The following is a 23,633-nucleotide window of genomic DNA, read 5'->3' on the forward strand; positions in this document are numbered from 1 at the left end:
TCATAGAAATGTGAGCCGATTCGCGGTGCGGCTCATACCATCCGTTCGGCCACCCAGCCTGTAGTCTAAAACATAAGTGGAGCCTGGTCGATCGTGACTGGCCGGAATTCACCTTTTGTCAGCCTAAACTTCTACCCTTGCGCTCAAAATTCTTTGTTCGCTTGTTTTGTGTGTTTCGTTTACATGTGTTAGAGGAAATATCAGCCGTTCACTTTGTCCTCAGGAGCAAGCGTTTTGCAACACATCAAACTACAGTAGCAATATTTGTGCAGATTTGTGGTTTTTATAGATAAGCAGCTGATATGTTTGCTTTGTCCTTGCGAACTCGATATTTTGTTACCTCTTTTGTAATATTTACTAAACGCGTTTGCTAGCAAACTCATGTTACGTAAACCATCAGGCTGAGAAGTGTTCACATTTTAGGCCATTCAACGCGTGAACACGTGATTGGAAGATGAGTGGCACCAAATGCTGCCCAAGTGCAAATTACTTCTACTAATGATCAGCCGTTTTTAACCGAAAGGTTTTCAACTACCAGCCGGAAGGTCACAAATCCCTCTGGAGATTCGTAATCAATGTGAGCTGACGACTCCCAAGGAGAGTGGAACAGCCATCCAGTACTCAATAGAAGTTCCTTATACCTATGTGGTTAGAGATGAGGGACTGAACGATGGTCAACATTTTGAACTGCATTGTCGCTATGCTTAGTCAAACTACACGCTAGGGGAAAAGCACAAAACCTTAGACTTGTTCATGCAAAGTGCCGATTTACTGAAACTAACACGAGTTAGATGACGTCCGATCGCTTGGATCTTAGTATATCGTTTCATCCTAAAAAGTTCAAAATCAAGAAACTGAGAGATACTTCTTGTTTATTAGCCTAACTTGACGGCGAATCTTGCGGTTCGGCCACGACTCTACGTGAATATCGAAAAAATTCTATCATCGCCTGAACATACCGCAGTGGAAGACGTTGATGTTTTCTGAACCCTATTATTTTTCGTATTTATCCGCAGGAGCAAAACCATCGAACTTCGGTAAGCCTGGGGGAGATTTTTGCCGCTTGGTGTAAGAGTCTTCAGAAATCAACTGTTCACTGTTCTGCGCAACAGTGACTTGCTCAGTTCTTCCTTAGTCAACACATCCCTCCAATGTGGAAGTTTATTTTTTACGAACCACTCGCCGGATGCTGCAATGCAATTTGGTTATCCTGGACTCTGTCTGATCACATTCACTAGCGGCACAGCCATGGCATTCACCAAATGTATGTAAACGTGAACAAAGGCACTCTCCAGGCACTCCCTTATTCACATCAGAAATGGTGTTGAAGTTTGTACGTGAAGAGTTCCTTCCTGATAACTTGACATCTCTCTGAATAAAGTCTCTGACACCTTTTATACTAAACTACTGAGAAACATAAGTCAGCATCCCCACAAGCATTTCGGCAGCCTCTGTAGACCAGCAGTTATGCTATCGACTGAGACCTCAAGTGTCTAGGAACACGGCGTCAGTAAACCAAACAGTGTGACCATTCCTCGAAATTAAGTTTCCACTCATGTTGTTTGACATCCGCTCTTACGTTTGGATTACATGTTCACAGAGGTAACGTCACAACCGCTGCGGTTTTGCTGTTTTTATTGCATTCGGGTACTCGCTCCCGGGTCGTTGTTGGGTGGGTCTCTTGAGCCGAATGATTGAAAACGATGATTAGATTGTTACATCGTTGTTTGCATTTTCAAAGTAAAACAAGCCCAAGTGTAAGATATAAAGCAGACGTAATATGCAGTCAAGAATATCGGAATTTAAAACAGCTGAGAGCTTTACCGCATCTATCGGAAGCTAAATTCCTTTAGACAGGAGATTAAAATACTTCGCGAAGCTCCCGTGTTCAGTAGGAACCCGCTGATGGAATACTTACCTGCATGAAGTCTTTTCACAGGAAATTCATTTATTTCCCGACGGCTAGCTAGTCCACTTAGCTTCAAATCTTTCTTGTAAGTGTTTCATTCTTATCTTTATTAAGTTCCCGCGAAATACTGACACCTAAACAAAGTCTTGTAATGGAATCGCCTGTCGTAAACAACAAATCAGCTATTGGCAGAGCACATTTTGCAAGTTACCTAATGCGACCCAAGATACTACTGTAATTGATGTGAGTAGCTTGAAAGTAAGAAAAGGTTTAGCTCCAACTAAACGACCGAGGAATATTTTTGAAGCGGAAATGTACTCAAATGGAGGATTTCTAACAGTATAAAGGTCGTAATTTAAGTTGGACGACCGTTGCACTGTCGAACAACCTCACCGTCCACGAGAAGTCAAAGCGTTTATCTCAACCGGACTAATTTATGTCCAATAAGGTGGCTTTCAAACTTGGATAGCTGAACTCAATCTGTATGGACGATTATGATAGGTCACCCTCACAAACAGTATGGGAGGTGTTGTCCACCCCAGATAAAAATCGTACCACAAATTTTGTTCTGTGAAAATGTTCCTGACAAAAAATCACAATGATCGACGGGACGACTTCCCTTGGTGCACACAAAACACAAAACCGTGGCCGTGTTCTCTTCTACCGTTGCGCTTGTATTTTGTGTCATATCGCTGAAATCAGTCATTTTTAACTTCGCTTATCTCACTGTACATTGACCGGTTTATTCCTTACGCAAATTCTGCGTCAGGTTTTGGTCGGAAATATTTTCATTGAAAAAATTGAACCCAACTAGAAGTTAACGTAAATACAATTGCAAAATGAATGATAATTGTGTGTCCTGACGTTGTTGTTTGCCTTCATTTCTAAAGCCATCGGTAAGTTGGCCTCACACTTGATCCCAATTTCGATCTTATGGCACAAAACAACGCTGTTCCTATTCTGCGTTGAAAATGCTAGGAAGAAAACCATCAGATCGGTAACAAGTGCACACCATTATTATGTAGGATAGTCACTGAAAATTCAATCACTGACAAATGTTCCTCAGAATTTGAACCACAAAACCTAATCGCCTGATTAAAGGGAAAAAATGACAGCATGCAGCACAACCTTCCTCATTGAAAGCGCTCTTCTGGGGGCGACTATCTTTGGAGGTTTTTAGTCCGTTTCAAAACCTCTACGGACTGAACCGTCATCCACTTCTTGCGGATACTTGTCCTTAATTTTGACTTGCTTGCGTTGAAACCCAATCTTCAGAAGTACCCAAATAGATGAGCCCTCTAACCTACAAGAATGTATCCAAGATACAATGTGGTTGCAAGAGGCCCGTCGACGAAAACCCAATACAAGTGAAATACCGTTCAGTTGTTTTGAAAAAATATGTCCAACAATCAAGGAGCGTCGTTGGGTTCAAAGCACTTGTTAATCAGAGTGAAGTCCGAAAAACGCAGCCAATCATCCGCAGGAAGGCGGATAGTCGTACAATGTTCCAGAGGCTACCGAGTGCCCTGGTGATAACGATAGACCACAAGTGAACCAAGTAGTCTTGAAGTCACTTCTCCTGCGTCAAGATTCCGAACCACCTTGAATACCTTCTAGCACATTGCCTCACTTAGCAACGTATTTTGACAGTAGAGGGTCACATGAAACACGCCACTCAAAATGTCACGGAGATCCAGACCTGGGAGATATTCTTATTGCTTCTTTCCTCAGTCAGTGACGTAGAATTCTGTACATGAAACACGCCACTCAAAATGTCACGGAGATCCAGACCTGGGAGATATTCTTATTGCTTCTTTCCTCAGTCAGTGACGTAGAAATTCTGTACCTCCCATCGGTTTCCTCCTCTGTTTCCCAAACCAGGACCGATTCTTTCAACCGGTAAGCCGTTCAAATAATTAAGAAATTTTCCAAGCCATGAATTACTTGTTTTAACGGTTTTACAGTTTGCTTGACACCCAATATGTTACGATATGGTATCCAAATTGTAAGGTCAATGTTCTTATGCATATTTCGGTTGTTCCTCTACCGAATTTGATTACAAGACAAAGTTTGTTCAGTTAATGCTGAAGCTGAGTTGCTGGCCGAACCAATGAAGGGGTTTGAGGGAATCGCATGATATTCGAAAGTCACGCCATCACATCACCGATTTTCTTTTGAAACTATCCAGACTTCCAAGTGCGAATTCAAACATTGACTGGTCGAACTTCTCCGAAAGGTCACCGTCTGGCTCACAACGCTGTACAATACAAATTCCGCTGGCTACTCTGAATTATTTCCTCCTGAATCTCTGGTTCAAGCTGCTGGTCAATCCACATACTTATTCATCATTTACATGCTCTTTGTATGAAAAATCGATTTCTCAATAAAGATTAGGTAGGCTCAGTATTTGAAAGACCTCTCAACGCTGAGCAAACCTGACAGTATCCAAACATTGTAAGATATGGCCCCCTTTCGGGACACTAACTTATAGTTTATCTATTTTCTTGTTGTTCACTCTTAAGTGCTCCACTTTTTATCTGACCATCCAAGGTCACCTGAGTCCAGTTCTCAGTCACGTGATTTTGTGCACCCACAATTTAAATACTGTCTCTAGTCATTCTGCTTATTCGCAAATGACGAATCACCCCCCCCCCCCAACCAGGTGACGTTGAAGGTCCAGCCACAGGAGGCATTTCTCGCCTTATTTATCAAAAACGTTAATTGCGAAAACCATACCTACGGGCAAATTCGCTCTCCTTATGATGAGAAATGGCCCTCTGTTGAATGATTTTGTCTTTCACAATCAGCTAATAGACAGTAATTTATTAGAAAGCTTATGGCTGAAAGAAACCGTTGGCTTCACTACTTATCTGATTCTCCAGCTATGAGCGCTCAGTATGAATAACAACACAAAAATAATGTATCTAACAACGTCAAGGTTTTACTTGACAAGAGTTCTTGGATCCAAATGAAATTCGACACTCGCAGAACTATCTGAGTAGAATTTTACTCTTCTAGACACTGAATGGATGAAAAACGTACTCACTGCAGCTGTTTGGTTATAGTCGGCACTAGAACTGAAGCAAGCCGTGTTCTCCCCAATATGCCACAATCGCATTCGTGAAACATTTTAAAACCACAACCAATCATCGATTTTAATTTGTCTCTACCCCCAACCCCCTCCCCTGAAAACTAAACAGTGGGCCAAGCGGGTAAGCAATAATGTTAAAAAACGAACTACTTATTGTGGGGGCCTTATACTCTCTGTTCAATGATTTTTTAGAAGCATGCATTTCAATTGTTACGATACACACACTAAAAAATCAAACGGACGTGCGACACATCTAACACATTTTGGTGAACATTTGAACATCAACAACTTTAGGGATATTTGTTAATTTGCATCATTGTCTGTGAAGGTCATTCGACCGAAGCAAAGTTATTTGGGCAGATTAGATGTTTGCATGAAGCAGAGTTTTGAAAGGGATCAGTGAAGTTGTCCGGATTAGCGGTGTGATCAATCTTGTACCAGATAGTTGCTTCTTCATGAAGAAATGTCCATTTGGAGTAGTTTTAGTAATAATGTCAAAATCTTGCTTTTTCCACATATGTATACTATTCATAGAGTCTGGCGTGGTACTGTATTTAAGTGGCTTTTAAACCTCAATCCAATGTCAAAATGTGGGCTAGTCCATAGCTAAGTAGGTATGGTTCTATAAAAGGTAGTACAGAAACACTGAGAGAACCTGAAAATTTCGGAATAAATCAGTGCGTGAACAGGCGTGGTGGCTCCCTTTTATTGGGAAAATGAGTAGCCCTATATTCTTTCTAAGTGAGAACTAGTGACACTGCTGATCAGCCACTGGCGGCCAACCAACGGCGGGAAAATCAAGGGCTTAGAACCGCCGAGTCTCGTCAGATGCGCACTGCTAGTGATTCTCAAACACGGACAAAACACCTGTACAGTGCTTCTCGGCCTAGCAGCTTAGATTAGTTCCAAAGACAGGATGAAATCTATATGAATTGGTTTCGAATTGGTTTGCTCCGCCATGCAGAAATACATTTAAAGACAGGGGCTGCAAAGGGTGAGCACCAGTGGGTAGATATTGAAAAACTCAAACAAGCGAGCGCTTTTTTCCTCATTGGGACTCATCAAAACAGGTGCGGGTGGTTGGGATACGTGCGTGGTCATGATAACTATCTTCCGGCCGTTATCATGGGCCATGCAGCCACCCTGCATTTTTTTACTGTGGGTAAATTAGACTCGACTTTTGATCTACCCGTTTGTTTTAAAATTTGGACCACTTCAGATACAATTTTGGAAGTCCTTATTTCTTCTGCTATTCACTTATCTACCTCTGTTGTGAACCACAGTCTCCTTAATGCCTTCTTATTACCGTGAATCCCAGTCTGGATAGCCGCTTGATCGCCTGGTGCGCTTGGCCAAATCAGAAAAAGTCAGTGAACGTGCGAACCGGCTAATCTGTTGATCACTGTCGCGTACAAGCGGGTCAAAATAGTGATACTAAGAATATAACTCATCTGTCAAGGGCGAGTGATGAACAACCAATGAAATCTGTCTCAACGAAAACGGTCATTCGATTGGCTGCTATTTAGTGCCGTTACGTTCGGAACTGGTTCTCCTAATAACCTCAAATGTACACTGAACATGATCACGTCTGAGAAGTTTGGAATCATTTAGTTTTGTTGAACAGGCGCGTCGCATAATTTCCACATCAGCCAACTTAACATTGAAAATCTTCGAACCTTGAAAGATCAGGAAAAATACTGATTGACATGCTGTCAATCAGTAGGTCATCAGATACATCCGACCTTGTGACAAGTACTAAGATAGAGGACAAATTAGTGTGACACTGGCATAGCTTTGTGAGATAGCAGGTCAATTTTCCCACAGTTGAGACAGTCAGACATTCAGGCGATGCGTACTTAGTTCAACTATTATCAGAAAACAAGTCTGAATCACACCAGTGCAGAGTAAGTGGGTGTTTCATTTCGCACACTCAAGAAACGATCCAACGATTTGAGCACCTAAATTTGTATAACATTGATGCAGTTAGGCAGACTGTCACAATTTCCCAATCCTGAACTAACCTAAACTTTCAGTAGTGAGAACAATTCGTGAATTTTCATAAGCCATGCAAACCGTACTATGCGCTGAAGTTCATTCTACTGTTTTACAGAGTCAGTATGGTGCTCAGAGCCCGGTTGAACGAGACTAAGTATTTCAATATGCCATGTGCTCGCAGATTACCAGATACTGAAGATTTGATGAGGAAATTTTTAAGGCAACAAGGCATACACCGAGAGGTAATCAGTCTCCGGCGCTGACCCTACCACGTTCTGAAGGCCTTAGGGAAGTCCACCGCTGAGCAATTTATCCGTTCGTGGCACTAGGTGCAGGAAGCACACACACGGCCAAGTGATCTTTAATGTCTCGGTTATCTACTTCTTGGACTCAATCAACAAGCATCTTGAAAAAAGCATGACTTCAGGCACTATTGTTTTTCAGCTGCATGATTTTAGGTGATGGAACCTTCACTCGCAAATCCAGCGGTAGAAAGCCATTGTGAAAAGTGAAGTAATCTGGTTTGATTGACTGGACTACCTTATCCGTCGTCCGAGACTTTTTGCGTTCATTGTTCTGAAGTGGGACTTCAGGTTTGTCCACCCTGTGCCGATGGCGGTAATGTGTCCATCAGGCATATCACACATCGGGGGTAATGATGGCTGCTATTGCCCTCCAGTATGAATGAAGCTGGATTACACTGACTTTCTGTCTTGATCCGAACTTACCGAAATAGTCACACCAGGACAGGGTTGGGACTGTTCGAACGAGAGTTTTGTAGCAAACCCCATGAATTTTACGACCAAAAATGCTATTCTTAAGTTGTTTGGAAAAGTAAAGCTGGTAATTCTTGATTTCACAGTTACTCCTTCCACCATGCCCTAATACAAATTCACGTCCCAGTGCTCGACTGCTACCGACTTCACCGACAACCCGTCAGGAACATGAATGTCTGTCGATTCGTCAACTGCGTTTCATTCCGTATACGGAAGCACGAAGACATCAAAACTACAGTTGACTGAATTACTAGATGATGGAAAAAAGGAACTGTGTAAACAGAAAGATTCGGTCCTAGTGTTGAGGCTTCCAACATGTCAAACTAAACTGAAGATTTTAACGTTATTTGGCCATCAGTCTGGTCGTCTTTGCAGTGACTTTGTTGAAGCACAAGTGAGCAGTGAAGTCTTCTCACACCATCTGACAATGACTTGCTTAGATGACCACAAAAATAGGTTTTCTACTCCTAGAAAGAGGGCAACTGACTGAACGAAAAAATTCACAGTACACCAAACAAAGATGCCTTACATTGCCAACAGCTTTGTATTGTGTGTCCTACTGAAAACGACCTGTCGGTACGAATTTTGCGGCTCGCATTTAATACCGGAATAAAATATAGAAAAACGTATTATTTGGAAGAAGCCGACAATGTAATGGCTGCGTTTTCCTCCTCTAAAACTCCAAAGCACGTGAAGCCTTCCGTTAAACAATAAATAACCTGTCTGTTTGTTCACTACCTTTTAAAGCACTCGCTAATCGTAAGTTTTGGCATCTACGTATGATGAAAGTTTGTGTACCCGTAGACTGCAGTCAATTTGATCACAAATTTTGGTTTTTCTCATCAAGTTACAGATTACTTTGTTGTCTAATAATGATGTTTCATAACAGTTTATACCCAACGTTATGGCTAACCGCCGGTCAGTCAGATAATTCTTCCTGAACCAGCCAAGCAGTTAAACCAATCAACAATCAGTAACGTGAAATCTAATCACCAGTGCTGTTTAGATCCGGTTTACTTGGTTTCCTTTATTCGGCCATCCACCCAGGTCGCGTTTAATTGCATGCTGACCGACACTCGGTTGATCGGATTTGTGGACATTTATCCTGAACGAAGCTGGAATAAACATTCATTATGAGTATGGCTCCTTCAGGAAAATATACTGCGAGTTTCCGAATATCTTACCGACTAAAATATGAGATCGCTTATCTGCAGGACATTTAGTCAAAAAATGTCACAACCCAGAGATTCTGCTGAGATTCATTTGAGTCTTTCGTTGAAACCAAAGTAGTAGGCAACAGTTGAGTGTGTACAATTTGGGTTCAAGCAGAACATACGGTTGAGAGAAACTGGGAAACTGCTCACACCTGCCTGGCCCCAAGAAGAACAAAACTGGTTCTGGGCTGTCGAAGAGTTTTCAGCAACCTTATGAACAGCATTGCTACAAAACCAATCCAAGTGTATTTCATTCGGATAGGTAAATTCGAGAGCAAATGCCATTCATGGTTGTGCATTGAGTAATTCAAAATTTACGCTACAGGTAAATCCGTTTCAAGAATTATGCACACGAAATCTAAAATACTACCGACTGTCAGTGAGCGACCGCAGAGACGCTGTGGTTTAGGCTTGTTCCAAGGCCTCCGAAATTGGTTCAGGACGATTTTCACTCTTGGACACAGTCATGCCGATTGCCAGCATACACAATTCAACAGATGCCCCAAATTAATCCTTACAGCTTATTTTGGCACCCCCGATCCGGACTATATAACTAACACTAGACAGCTTGAGTTGTGTAGGTCTCGTGAAAGCTCATTAGTTAAAGTGTGCGCAAACTTACTAACCTGAAGGTGCTTATTTAGGACCCAACCCCGGTAACTCGACTGCTCTTGCTTATACTTGGACCACGTGGCAGTATCCAATTCATCGTGCTTCACTCGGGTGATACGTTACCTGCGTCTCGAAAGGATGTTAGAGCTGAACTATTATTTTTAGCCATCGAATTCGCTGAATCAGGAAATTTATTGTTGCTATTTGCTGTGCGTATCATGGTTTCACTTAGCCTGACGTTTTACGATTGTCCTTAAACTACACAATATCTGACCTTCTCAGTTTCGTATTAAATGCGTCCTAATAATTAATTTGAGTGAATCTACTAAATGCAACTAAATGTACGCATGTTTCGTGCAGCCGAACGTAAGTTTATCTACTGATTGTCTGCAGTATCTCTAATTCCTCTTACATATCAATGCATAAGTGTTTCGTAAAACAACTTGTTTGAAAGCGTGAAAAGCGATCCCGTTGGAAAAACACCTCAACTAGAAAAGACCGTATAGCGAAAAGAAATTTACAGCAAAACGAACTGGCAGTATGCTTATATTAGTCACAATCTCGACATTGGTCGAAGTATTGTCAAGAGTGGCGCAACACCTAGAATGGACAAACATGGAATTAGTCGAAAATGAGGTGGCCCGGATATTTTGAGTGAACGCGTTTGCCATTTGAATCAGATAGGGGTTTCATTCAGGTTAAATTACGTCCTTCCTCGGGACTACTCGTAAATTTTTAGTAGTGTAATTAGATTTTGTTTGTAGGTGAAACTAATCTATGCCTCTCAGCTTTTCAACAGACTGGCCTCACTTTTACTACGAATCCTCCAGTAAAAATTCGGGCACACTTGATTAGATCTCCAACAGCCTTGTGGCATGTCACGTTTTGACCTTCTTGCACTGGTTTTGTCATGAATGTGCCTCTGCCGCACCTATGTTGTTCCTATCCTCTAAATTTTCTTCGTTTTGTCATATGCTACGTCAACATTTTACTCGACTAGCTTATGGCTTCCAGAAAACAATCACTATTGTAGGTTCTAGGCAGCTAAGGATCTCACACGAAGGCTGTGGCCAGCGGATATACGCAGTTCGTATTCAGTGAACAGTAGGAATAGACGGAAGAGGGCATTAGATGCCGTATTGATGACTGTCGAGAACTGGTTCTATGGACAAACGGGTTAATAAACAATTCGTGGACCGAACCAAGCGTCCGGCCAGTAATAGCGTAACCGGTAAGAGCAGAAAAATGGTCAGTGAGGCAGCAGGGAATTCTGTAAGCGATATCAAGTAAGTGCTAAATGATGTACGGACGTACAGACACTGGCAGTCAGACAGTGTAAATTGGCCCCATACAGAAATAACTGCGCAGTAAATAATCAGTACGTTCGGGATTTAAAGAACCGTCTTCGGCTGACCGCTCAATGAAGCAGATCGTGCCACGTGCCAAAACGGATTGCCCGCTTAGGTCCGTTTAAAACAATTCTCCATCTGCCTGGAGGAAATACAAAAAGTAGGGAATCCTGGGACGCCGAGTTTGTGTAGCGGATAATATGGTCGCTCGGTATTCCTGTTTTTCTTACGTCAAAGCGGATACTCCAAAATAGGTAGATCTGACACGAACTTGCAGACAAGGACGAATAGACAACCGAATCTGGACATCAGTTACTAGAGAATAAAGAGACAAAAAGCAGGAGCAAAATTCCGTGAAACAAAACGGCGTTATAAGAAACGGGCGAAAAAAATCACGCTACTCATGAGTAGTCAGTAATAAAAGGAAAAACAACCGCAGGCCACCGTTGATTCACAGAATACATCGATAGCTATCTTGATAAAATGCTGAAAGATGACAAATTAAACCTATAGACTAGTAATCACTAGTAAGTAATGGACTTGGGAGTTACTTTGTGATGAATAAATCATTTCAGGACAACCGACTCCCTTCCTTAAGTCAGATATTTTAGAATCTTCAACTTGCTCGTGAGTAAAAGATCCTGCCCTGGCATGAACATGACTAATCTGCGTAATACTCGTCATTTGTGGACGACTGGGCCGCCTTAGAGGAACTGGGCTTTTCACCCAGCCATGTGTGAGTAGAGTCCATTGTTGCATCAAACCTCAAAAATCTATTCACAACACAAAAATTTAGTAGGAGTAATTCATGAGTTGCGTGAACCATCCAACAGAGAAGTCGGGATCCGGGAAGGCAAACAACACGTGACCACGAAGTATAGATCCCGGCACCGAAAGATGAGCAGCGCTATAGCCTTTCGAAGTGCGAGTTGAAAACACTGCTGAACAGCTGCTTGTAGCCAAATAGTTTTGTGTTCTACTGTTAGCACTGATGCTGATTCCCAGTGGGGTGAAACGGCCGTACAGTTCTTTCTTCTTTTCAAAATAGACCGATTATGATCAGAGGACCAAATTCTGATGAGTAGGGACCAGAAATTTCACAAGGCGTCTATTTTTCAAGCTCTGATTTCTGCCTTTAAATCAACAGTAAACTAATATACCACCACTTGTCTGCAACCCGTCACACGTAACACAAAAAAATTAACCACTACAAGCATGCTTTTAAATGATTATTGATTAACACAATACCGGTTAAATCTGACTAGCTTGAAAAATTTAGTTTCAATTGAATATATTGTCACTTTGCTTCAGCTGTTTGGTACCATCTTGGATTCTTCTCAACTTGTGAAAATAAAAAAACATTTCACTTTGTTAAACCATGCATCTTGCTTCTCTATGAACTACGGATTCGAAGTCATATAGTTTGTCGACTTCTCTGCAAAAAATAACCTCTCGTTGCATTTTTCAGTCGTGGGACAGGTTGTGCAAGCTGGTAAGCCATTGAACATTTACCAACTACCTTGAATTTCTCACTTGAAACTGTATATCACAGTTTCGAGTAACTTATCTGGATCGTATTTTCTTGTTAGTGAAAAGTTAAGCTAGGTAAATTACTTAAAAATGTTCACTAAACATCGAAACAAGGGTTGCTTGAGATAGGGAATCGAGAAAGAATCCGATACACAAAACTGTGGACAAACTCGGTGAGAGCAATTTGTGACAGGCTGGATACAACATAAAAGAAAGTCCGGTCATTCGGATTCGGATTGATGAATTTGTACAAGCATCTTGTTTGGTTAACTTGGGACTCGATTGGGGCGCAAAACACACGGAAGAAACAGACAAAGTATGTGCATGGACAAGGGTTGCAATCAAATGTCTGATAACAACTATCTCTACACACTTCAGCAGTTGAGAGACCGCGCAGGTAACAGAAAGCGGATTTGGCGAGTATCCGGGACCCGGAAGCGACTACTTGTGTTGATTTGGCCGCGTTCGTGCACTCTTTCGGGCAAGTACTATGTCATATTATCGGCAGACGCAAGTGACGGTGAACTAAAATCGGCCAACTGGTGAAACCTTACCTGCTGAACGATAGTTTTTGTCATCAGTTCCCTGCAGAATTGTGAGCATGGAGAGGGGTTTTGCTTTTCTACAAACCAAAATCCAAAAATTGACAAATGATCATTTTCATAAGTTTGCAGATAGATTCATATAACTAACTGACACACTGCATGTTTGCTGAGTCCGTCCTGAGTATCGTTCGTGTACCCAACAGTTGTCTCCTATATAACCTCAGTACGGTTTGTCTTCCCGACTCCTTCCTTTTTCGATAAAGCTGAAAGTTTATTCTAGTGAACAGAGGCAGTTCGCAACGATAAATTCATGGTAAACGAAACACTTCGTGCCCTAGCGACGGGAAAGATTTGGAAACTCAGTATTCGAGACCTGGACACTGCGAGCCGGAATGCTGGGGTCAGAGAATTGTGTTCGGGCTATGAAGGAAGAAGCAAGATATATTATAATCAGGTAATAACGAACCGGAATTAAATTTAGGACATCCTGGACGCCTAGATTTTGTGTGTGTATGTCCAAAAGAGGATAACACGTGGCTTGTGATCCCCGCATTTCTGTTCAAGCCAGATTGTGGAATCGTGCTTTTGTTTGGGTAAACAAAAATATTAGAGGTCAATCTGCTCACTGAGCTTCACAACTGATTCGCATACGCTTTGCCACCAATCCACAATCCAGTGGATCCAGCAATCCAGCAATCGGCTCCCATTTGAGATGAAACGCACATCTGTGCTTCATTTCACTTCGCTAGGCGGTGGATCGGTTCACTTGACGATTTACGCGGAGAAACAACGATGGACAACAATAATTCACCTATGACACCTTTTTGGTGCCTAACTGCTGCTGCTTGCAGGAATTACGAGGGTGTAGTACCTACAGTTTCCTCTGGCCTAGACAGGTGCCCTCGAGAGGCCTGGCTCGAGGCTAGAACCACGGAGCCTTCCGGTTTGGGATTTAACCACTGAGAAATTTGGAACAAATAGCTTGTATTATTCCAAGCCTTCTGGATTGTCCACTAATCAACGTTAGTTTACAAGTAAGCCTCAGTCAATTACTAATCCATAGCATCAAACCGTAAAAATATACTGAAGGTGGCCCATGACAAATCTGCGGTGGACACACTTTACTTTCTTTTTTATAAATTTCTCGGGGATAATTGACCTCTCCCTTTAATATAACCTTGATTTAATAATATCCTCACCTCATTCATCGTTCTAGTTCCGGGTGTACTTCAAGGCGTTGGTAAGTGCACCGTGTACAACACAATAAATTCAATGATTACAAGGTAATTAGTGTCGGTTATCAGTTTGGCGCCATTACGTTTAGGTGGCCTGATGTCTTCAAACAGATATCTGCAAGCCCAATCACCGGCCCTATACCCTCAGGTACGTATCGTTGCTAGTAGCTTGCAGTAGGCCTGCATTCGAGTCCGCACAAGCCCTTTATGAGTTCAAAAAAAAATGAGCGCCGCTTCAGTGGCCTTACCACCTCTAATTTGGATGCCGTCCACAGACCAAACAGACCAAAATTAACTTATTCGTCGATTAGGAATGGTTTTATCCTAAAGGGGTTTTGACTACACGATGACGACGTGGTATGAAATTGAGGCATCCTGAAATTGCACTCCCGATTCGTTAAACATAAGAGACTATTATACAAGTTTGAAATAATTTAATCTGCGTGTAATCAGTACTAGATACACTGAACGCTCTGTGACTGCGCAGCCTCAGTTTCTGCATGACAACTAGCTTAACGCGCATCAAAAAGCAGAATTTATTTCACTATTTTAAAAATGATGTGTATATGGCAGATTTTGGATCACCCGATTGGTTGACTAAATATTTATCCGTGTATTTTGGATGTGTTATGGAACACATTGCAACTACACGATGCAGCAAGGCGATTTCTAATCACTAGAGTGTAACTTGAACGTTGTCACTTCATACGTTCGGTTAACTTGATCAGACACTCACTCAAGACTAGATGGTCCACTCACAGACGAGTTGGGTAAATATGTAGGATCTAGTATGCTTGTAGGTGCCAAGAAACCTCTTAGCTCAGTAGTTTCAAGTTCCAAGAATTTAGTCAGTCATTTTAATGAACCGGCCAAATGTTAGCTTATGATCATCGCGCGATTGTCTCTGCGTTTCACTAATGTAATCCACATCACCGAAGCTTATCGATATTCATTCTTTATCGCTTTCCACTTCCCGTGGTCCTCGTTCGTTGGATACGCCATCGGCAGAAGGCACAACTCAGTATGTGCCGGACCTCTTCCTGAGCTTCGTGAATTGAATAGACAGGTTCATAATTTGAAGCAAAATCATCATTGTGCTGTTGAACTGGTGTTTACTCCTCCACTGCGTGCATTTGCGGAATCGTCCACGACAACAGATATCTCAAAGTAATGGGCTCACTAGAAAATATTCGGTTTCTTCCAGAGGCTTCACGTTAACCGGGAACTTTTTTGTTCAAAGACAATGCAGAAAATGGTGGAAAATATTCTGTTTTGCTTCATTAACTGAAGCTAATTTGCGGCCTCCATCTCAGGAGTTGTCACCCACGAAGACGGTCAACAGGTGTTGCTTTGTCCTGTCTAAATGCGCGACAGTCACACCGCTGATCAGCCGCTTGTGGCCGAGCGGTTTATGCTTCATCTACTAGCCAGAATGTTGCGAGTTATACTCTCCCTGGAGTTTCTTAAGGTGCTGATGATTTCCGACCAGGTCAAAACAGCTGTACAATGCTTTCTGGCTTTTCAGCAAAATCTGATTCCACTTCATTAGAAATTTCTAAAGCTCCTCACACTATCAAAACGATGGTTTTCAAAAAAACAGGCATATGGGCCACTAAATTCAAGCTGAATACGACAGATCAAATGAACTAAGTAGCTCCGGGAGAAGCATGAAGAACGAAATAGTTTTTAAAAAATTCTAAATGAAATTATCAGCCAGAAAAATTAACGAAAATGCCTGTGATAGCAAGTTAAAAGGCCATTTTTGGGAAGGGTAATAGCGTATTGAAAAGCGTAGGATCATAAGCAGAGAGGGTGACCATTCCGTTTGCCTTTAGAGACAAAACACTCTGGATGAACGAACCTCGTAGGTACGCAAACGAGGATCCCCAGCAAGAACCATGTTCCCACCAACGCCCATACTATCCCATTGCACCAAAGCCGTCGTAATCCTTCCGTTCCAATGACCGATTGGGAATGAACGAAACAGAAAGACAGACCTCTCAAAACACCAGTCATTATTTACGGCCATTCCCAAAGAATAAGACAACATGTGTAAAACCGGGAGCCACACTGTTCTGTGCTAACATACCAACAAGCCTCAAAACTGCGGCTGCTAGGGTTGTACAGATTAGAGGAAAAACACTTGCAACATATACTTTGGAAATCGGTTAACTGACATTCGTCGAACTGTTTTCAAGCTTACTTCTCTGAGATGCTACATGGATCTTTGTTTGTACCAAAGAAGTCTTTACTAGCTAGCTGGGATAAACAGCTATCAGTGAGTCTGTACCTATCAGGACTCAAGGTGGAGTGTAACATTGCAAAGAATTGACCAGCTTGACTCTGGCATCGTAACAGGTGCAACAAAGTCAATCCTATGAGGGGCCGGATGTTCAAATCCCCGTCTCAGAATAGACATAGATATACTTGTGGGTCTTGTTTGAAATCCATAGTGTCGATATAAATTTCAGTCTGCTCAAATTCCAGTAAGCCAATCTTGTTTTCTGTATCCCAGGTGGTCTCGGTAAGCAACTGACTGAAAATATTACAAAATATCACAAACGCTATTTGTGAATGACCTCATGACACGGATTTCAAGAAACTGCGCTCTTTAGTATTATTGTATTCATCAGATGTTGGCTGTCATTTTCTGAACTCCAGGATGGACTCGTATATGAGATCTTCTACAGAGCCCATATAATATCCGGTGATCACATATTGATTTATTGCCACTCCTGTCAAGATCTCCTTTCTTCCCATCATGAATTTAATCTCCCTGTTCGGTCAGTAGATCTGAGGATTGCATTTAAAAGCGATGTCAGGTTACAATGGCAGGTTCATGAGTTTGAATAATCATCTTGAGCTCGACAAACCGCCGAAAATTTCCCCACCCACCCCCCTCTTTACATACACATAGAGATGTAAAACTGTAGCTTGGAATGTCAGGAAGCCAGCGGTGTTTGACCTTGGCGAGGATGGTGTAGTGATGGCACACGCCTGAAATGAAATGTGCAGAAATTGATGTTATCGAAAGCCCAAGGTACACAGCACACATTCGTAAAGGTTGGTTGACGCAGGAGACCAAAAAAACAACATGGTGTAGTGATGGCACACGCCGGTTCTGAAATGTGCAGAAATTGATGTTATCGAAAGCCCAAGGTACACAGCACACATTCGTAAAGGTTGGTTGACGCAGGAGACCAGAGCGAAAAAACAACGTGCATGTGTTGAAACCGAAACTACAGGCGTAAAACAAGACGGGTACAGCAATAGTTCAAATTCACCCAAAGGGATATACAAGCAGGCTACTGCTCTCCGTGTGGGGTTCGTGGCTGCTCGTCGGGGGTACCTCTAATAGGGAGAAAGAGAGATATGATAAACATGTGTAAGCGGGTACAGTCAAGTTTCAAACGCATTACAAAACGGTATTTTTAAAAGTGCAGCAAACTGGCTGCGAACAAGATGACGCACTTACACACACATGGTGTTCTGATTGTGGCTCACAAGAAAATCGTTAGAAAATCGTCTTGCACATTAAAAAAGATCTGTTTGAATTAGTTTAGACACTCTTCTAGACGACTGTGGCAATTAGACTCTCAAACAGTGGAGCTTAGACAATCTATAGTGCCGTAAAACTAGTACCGATGCGCTATCAGTTTAAGAGAACAAACTGCTCTATTTCTTCCTCTTTTTAGTTGGTGGCGTTGGTGAGTGTCCGATATGTCCTCTTAAACTTTCGACGCTGAACAATCAGCAATAGTTCAAATTCACCCAAAGGGATATACAAGCAGGCTACTGCTCTCCGTGTGGGGTTCGTGGCTGCTCGTCGGGGGTACCTCTAATAGGGAGAAAGAGAGATATGATAAACATGTGTAAGCGGGTACAGTCAAGTTTCAAACGCATTACAAAACGGTATTTTTAAAAGTGCAGCAAACTGGCTGCGAACAAGATGACGCACTTACACACACATGGTGTTCTGATTGTGGCTCACAAGAAAATCGTTAGAAAATCGTCTTGCACATTAAAAAAGATCTGTTTGAATTAGTTTAGACACTCTTCTAGACGACTGTGGCAATTAGACTCTCAAACAGTGGAGCTTAGACAATCTATAGTGCCGTAAAACTAGTACCGATGCGCTATCAGTTTAAGAGAACAAACTGCTCTATTTCTTCCTCTTTTTAGTTGGTGGCGTTGGTGAGTGTCCGATATGTCCTCTCAAATTTTCGACGAAGAACAATAAATTTATCAACACAATTAGTGACTAATGGTGTTCCTTACCTCTTTGCCTCTTTTGAACAGTCGACACAGGTAAAGCTTGAACACATGAATTCCACACTCGTATTGAAGTAGTAGCTCTATTGATGTACCACTGTTTCTTATTGATGAGACCGCTTGATTTGCCAACAGTTTCAGGTGGCACAGTTCGACTGCTCAATCTCTTCAAAGCATCGAATAGGTCCTAATCTGAACGGAAAAAGAGTTTTAAGATGAACCTGTGATGTAATGAACGTAATAAAAAGACTTTTACAACAATATTCGGCTATAACTATCGATCCAGCAAAACAGATGCTATCTCTCACCCTCAAGCTAGTAGTTCTTACAAGAATTCAGTTGAGCTGTGTACGATCAGCTCACATACCTGTAGAGTAGTTATAGTGACCCTAGTACAGTGGGCGTCAGCCAGTTGTAAAATGATCACTTGTAGAGAGTGCAACAAGTGCTTGACAAATCTTACCAGGGTGATGGAAACTGTTCACCAAGGGAGTCCAATGCTGCTCGATAACCGATAGGTTAACCAGCATTTTCAGAGACCTAGAAAAAGGACGGTCAGAGATGACGAGAACAAAATTAGGAGCTTTCCAGACAAAATTTCTGCAGAGATGAATTTTTGGCAAACTTAACTAGAAAACTGAAGCAGGGCCAAGCTATATCTCACACATGTCAGGATTATATCTGTTTTGATTTCTGATTCTTTGGTCCTTAGCATTATTTTCACCAGTTTGTTTTCAAAAACCAACCTGAGTTATAAACAAACCTTTTAGGTGATCAAAAAATTGACAAACCACCGCTGAAAATCGTACTTACCTAGATATAGTGCCTTGTAATTAAACTGATATCAACAAGAAGTGGCATCAAGAACCGTGTTGCGGAAGGTGCCAAAGAGTTTCGTTATCATGCCGAAGAGAAGATGCAAGTTTCATCATCGATATCATCACTTACAGTAACACCAATTGAGAACACTGCTCCCATTGCTCCCATACAGCCATGTCATTTTAGCCGGATAGGGTTTTATAATGGAAGGGGGAAGAAATTGGACAGATATGGGACTTGGGCCTAGTCTATCAGATGATTTGGATAAAAATGAACAGCATGAACGTCACTGAAATCGGTTATGCGAACCGTGGACACCGCAGGTAATGCCAAAGCAAGGCCGAGAGATCCCATAGGAAACGCAGTGAAGTAGAGAGATGGGTTATATTCAGAACCGATTCATGCTCGGATGGAAGAGATCCAATGAATGTTGAGCTCTTCATTTCCTCCCACTCTTCTGCCTGAGTTGTGAGTACTATCAGGAAGTTCAGGGCGCAACTTGGTTTGCTACATGGTTCCCATTCTCTATAGTCCACAGTCAACATCTGCATGACTCACAAAACCACAGATTTCTCTGTGGATAAGTTCAAGGTCATCAGGGATTAAAACAACATCCTTTACAACTTTCTTGATGAGGAAACATGTTTACAACAGTTCAAGAATAGGACCAGCAACAAAATTAAAGACCCGCATCAAATCCTGTTCGTCGATATGGAAAACCGCGACGTTTGCCACTGAGCTACCCGGAAATACGGTTAATCGATTTTATCGAATACCTGTTTGACACTGGCACGAATCGGATAACTTGGTGACAAATTGGCACCTGCGCGGCCCTCCCATCAGCCAAAAAGGCAAACCTTTTGTCAACTAATCTTGTTTGCAAACCAATTTGGTCTTTTTTAGAGGGAAGGGGCAAATGAATTCGGAGATATCTTTTCTTTATCACGATCTTCAACTGAATGTATGGCACAAAGCCACGTCATTCTACAAACTGTAGGATATTCAAGATATCGCAATACGCCGTGTAGACGCCACGCACTACTCATAAAATTGATGATGTTAGTCAATAGTTTTCAACAATATTATGAGCAGTGTATTCCAGCGTTCTAACAATTCTTTGTTTACACACGCGAACGCATAAACGACCCAATGTCGGATCTTCATCAGTCTGCCATTGAAGTTTTGAAAACTTGGGTGAACAATGAATGACAGATAATTCTCAATGCAAACCATTCTTCTGAGGGCCAAAGGCGACTGCCACGACCTTTTGCTCAACCTCCGTTGTGCGTCTACCAGCTGGCACTCTTGTAGTGAACTCCGTCTGACCAGATTGGATTTTCGTTTTCTGCTTCAAAGCCACGTGCAAAGCTAGATTCCGTTGCTGTGTTGGATTACTTCAAACATCTTTTTACCTGATGTAATTATACTCAAATGTTTTTACTACTACGTTTGCTCATTTAACCAACAGTGAAAGACATTGGTAAGTCAAACGATTAAGAAGAGTAAAATACCTTTAACCGATCAAAATCTGACCGTTTAACCCCATGTTCTAGAGCAATTTAGTTTGTCTGAACGTAACGCTCTACTCATAAAGTTGCCACAAACTCTCCCTTGTATTTCGTGGCTTTATGGGACTAGCCGATAACGGCCTCAGTCATTACAATGACATATACTAGATGTTGATATTTGCATTTGTTCGTTATCGGTCGGAGACTCTAAGGTATTCTTTCTTTCAGCAATTTGCCATCTCAAATTAGTTGGTCAGATATGCTGCGCAACAATCCAAAGGGATGCATGTTTCAAATCACAGAGTTGGTAACTGCACAACTCAGGCAAACCAAACCGGTTAATGAGGTTCCACCTCTTCTCCTCTACTGAACAATCTAAGATGCCTCTTGCTCAACCTGGAAGGCACGACATCGGACTGTGTAGGGTTTAAAATCATGAAAAAACACATATTCAGACTGGGTCATCAAACGAATTTGCCTTCACATGTGTACTGATATTTGGCCCCAGGTTTTACCCGGTGGGACCTCCGTGTGCTGACGTACAAGAAACAAAATTACATACAGCTTTTTTTAGCTGTATTGTTGGAGTGAACAGCTCTCTGATATAGCAGTGAAACGAAAACCAAGGAGTGAAGATAATGGCCCATTCCATGGTACGTAAACAATTCTACAGGAAGTCTGCAGTTGATTGCCATATTAGAGTAACCGATGGTTCCCGGGATCGGTTAACCATGCAACTATATTGGAAGAACCTCCGTCGAATAAGTGTGATCCTATCAGCAGTTTGCGCCGATGGCCAACAAAATAGACTGTCACCTATGTGAATGTCACGCCGACCTTTCTTGCTGGCGAATAAGTTTGGATGATATACACGGTTAAACAACTGCCTGAAAATCAATAAATTAAAAATAAATTAGATCAAAAAATCAATCAGTTAATTAATTAGTCGAAAAAAATAAAAATTAAATTAAGTTAAATTGTAAGCCAAATAGGCTCACGATTTCAATAGGTTGATTACAGCAAGAGGTATAATGACAGAACTTGTCGCTTTGCATAAATGCCAGACAGGTCTTGACTGACCCTTGGGTTCAATGCCGAGATTACCAAAGCGTCAAAATTCTCCCTTTTGTTTCGCGATCTCCAGGCAGTAGCAGTAAGTATATCACATCTTTGAATATTTAGTACCAAGTACTAGTAGTTTCAGAAAAAACATTTTTCCCTTCCGATAACTCACCGAGACTGCCTAGATAGCACTCTCTTAAATGGTTGGTCTATCGACTGCTCAGTAGTGTCATCACACGGAACTCTTGAAAACATCTCTGACAACTTCATGTGTTGAACCAAAAGTAAGCTTAGCATACAATGTGGCTTCATGCGAGTCTCATTCAGAAGAAAAGATGGAACCCGGTTGCATTCTAGGAATATGCGTCAAACAAAGAGCTCACCAGTCATTATCCACCCAACTTGCATCGAGGTTAGTGAATTCATCGGTCAAGTAGGAAGAAGAAGGCGCCTTCTAACTTACTCGGAAACTAGTTTAAAGTGCTCTTCCCACCACGATAAAATTAGTTCCGATTGTCTTCAAGCTTTTTCCGGAGAGTAGGTTTAACCCGGAAAGCAATGCTACGAATGAAATATCTTTATGTGTAATTCTTCGCTCCCACATTTGCTAGGAAACGGTTGAGTGAATTAGTTCAAGCTCCGCAATAAATTTGCACTCAGTTTCGAGCTAAAGTTGACTGCTATAGAGAGCACAATTTTTAAAGGCACAGTCCAGCAAATATTGTTGACAACACAGAGGACACCCAATGAATGAAAATATGAAGAGCCAAATAGTATTTTTTTTGTCTCTTGGCAGACGACAGAAATGGAATCGGTGCACCGCTACCGCTCCAGTTTCTATCGCTTGACGAGACAGTTTGACAGGTGTCTTATCTCAAATGCGAGAAATCTCGTTTTAAAAACGTAGATCATCACCAGGGCTCGAGTGTTGATTCTTTAGGATCTCTCTGTGTGAGTAAGATAGAAAAATGTGGAAACCAAACCAACAAATTTGGATGGAAAGCAGAAAACCTCTGGTGATCTATCCTTGATCAGGATATAGGTGTGCTCTTTCACTTTATCATGTACACGAGGGACTGCTCGTTGGTGACTGCACAAGAGTAGATGACCATGGTGCAGACATAACCGGAAGTTGTTTCTCTTTAATTAGCTGTTAGCGCAGAGAGACATGGGAGGTGAATGCCATCAACGATGTTTTTTGTTTTAATCAGCCCTCAGCTTAGCCAAATACATTTATTTGCAAACAGATTTGGTTTTGCGATCGACTCACCTAGAACCCAGCTGAACTTTTGTTCCATGTCTAATTTGTTTTGTTTCAGATGTGTTTGCAAATGAGCGTATCTCGCCAATTTGGCAAAATTTGTAGGACATAAGTTTGACGGAAACTCGAGGATTGCGCCTACCTGGTGAGCCCCAAAAGAGGCGAAACCGGCCGTCGAAGAATTTTCAGCAACCTTATGAGTAGTTTGTGAAGCTCTCAGTTTATTCAGCCAATTGTCTGAGAGCTAGTAGATGGATATCATATTTTACCTAAATATTGAAACACCAGCATATTGGACGTGGGAACAATTATCGTATTCAATGCTGCTCTATGATAGTCTCCATTATGTCGGAGCGTGTTTTGTCGTTGTATTGTTTAAATAATCATCCAGCAATACCAAGCCATTTTGATAAATTCATCCATTAATTAGGTCCGATTAGGGTTGGGGTTCAGCA

This window comes from Opisthorchis viverrini, assembly GCF_000715545.1.
Source record: "Opisthorchis viverrini unplaced genomic scaffold opera_v5_150, whole genome shotgun sequence".
NCBI lineage: Eukaryota > Metazoa > Platyhelminthes > Trematoda > Opisthorchiida > Opisthorchiidae > Opisthorchis > Opisthorchis viverrini.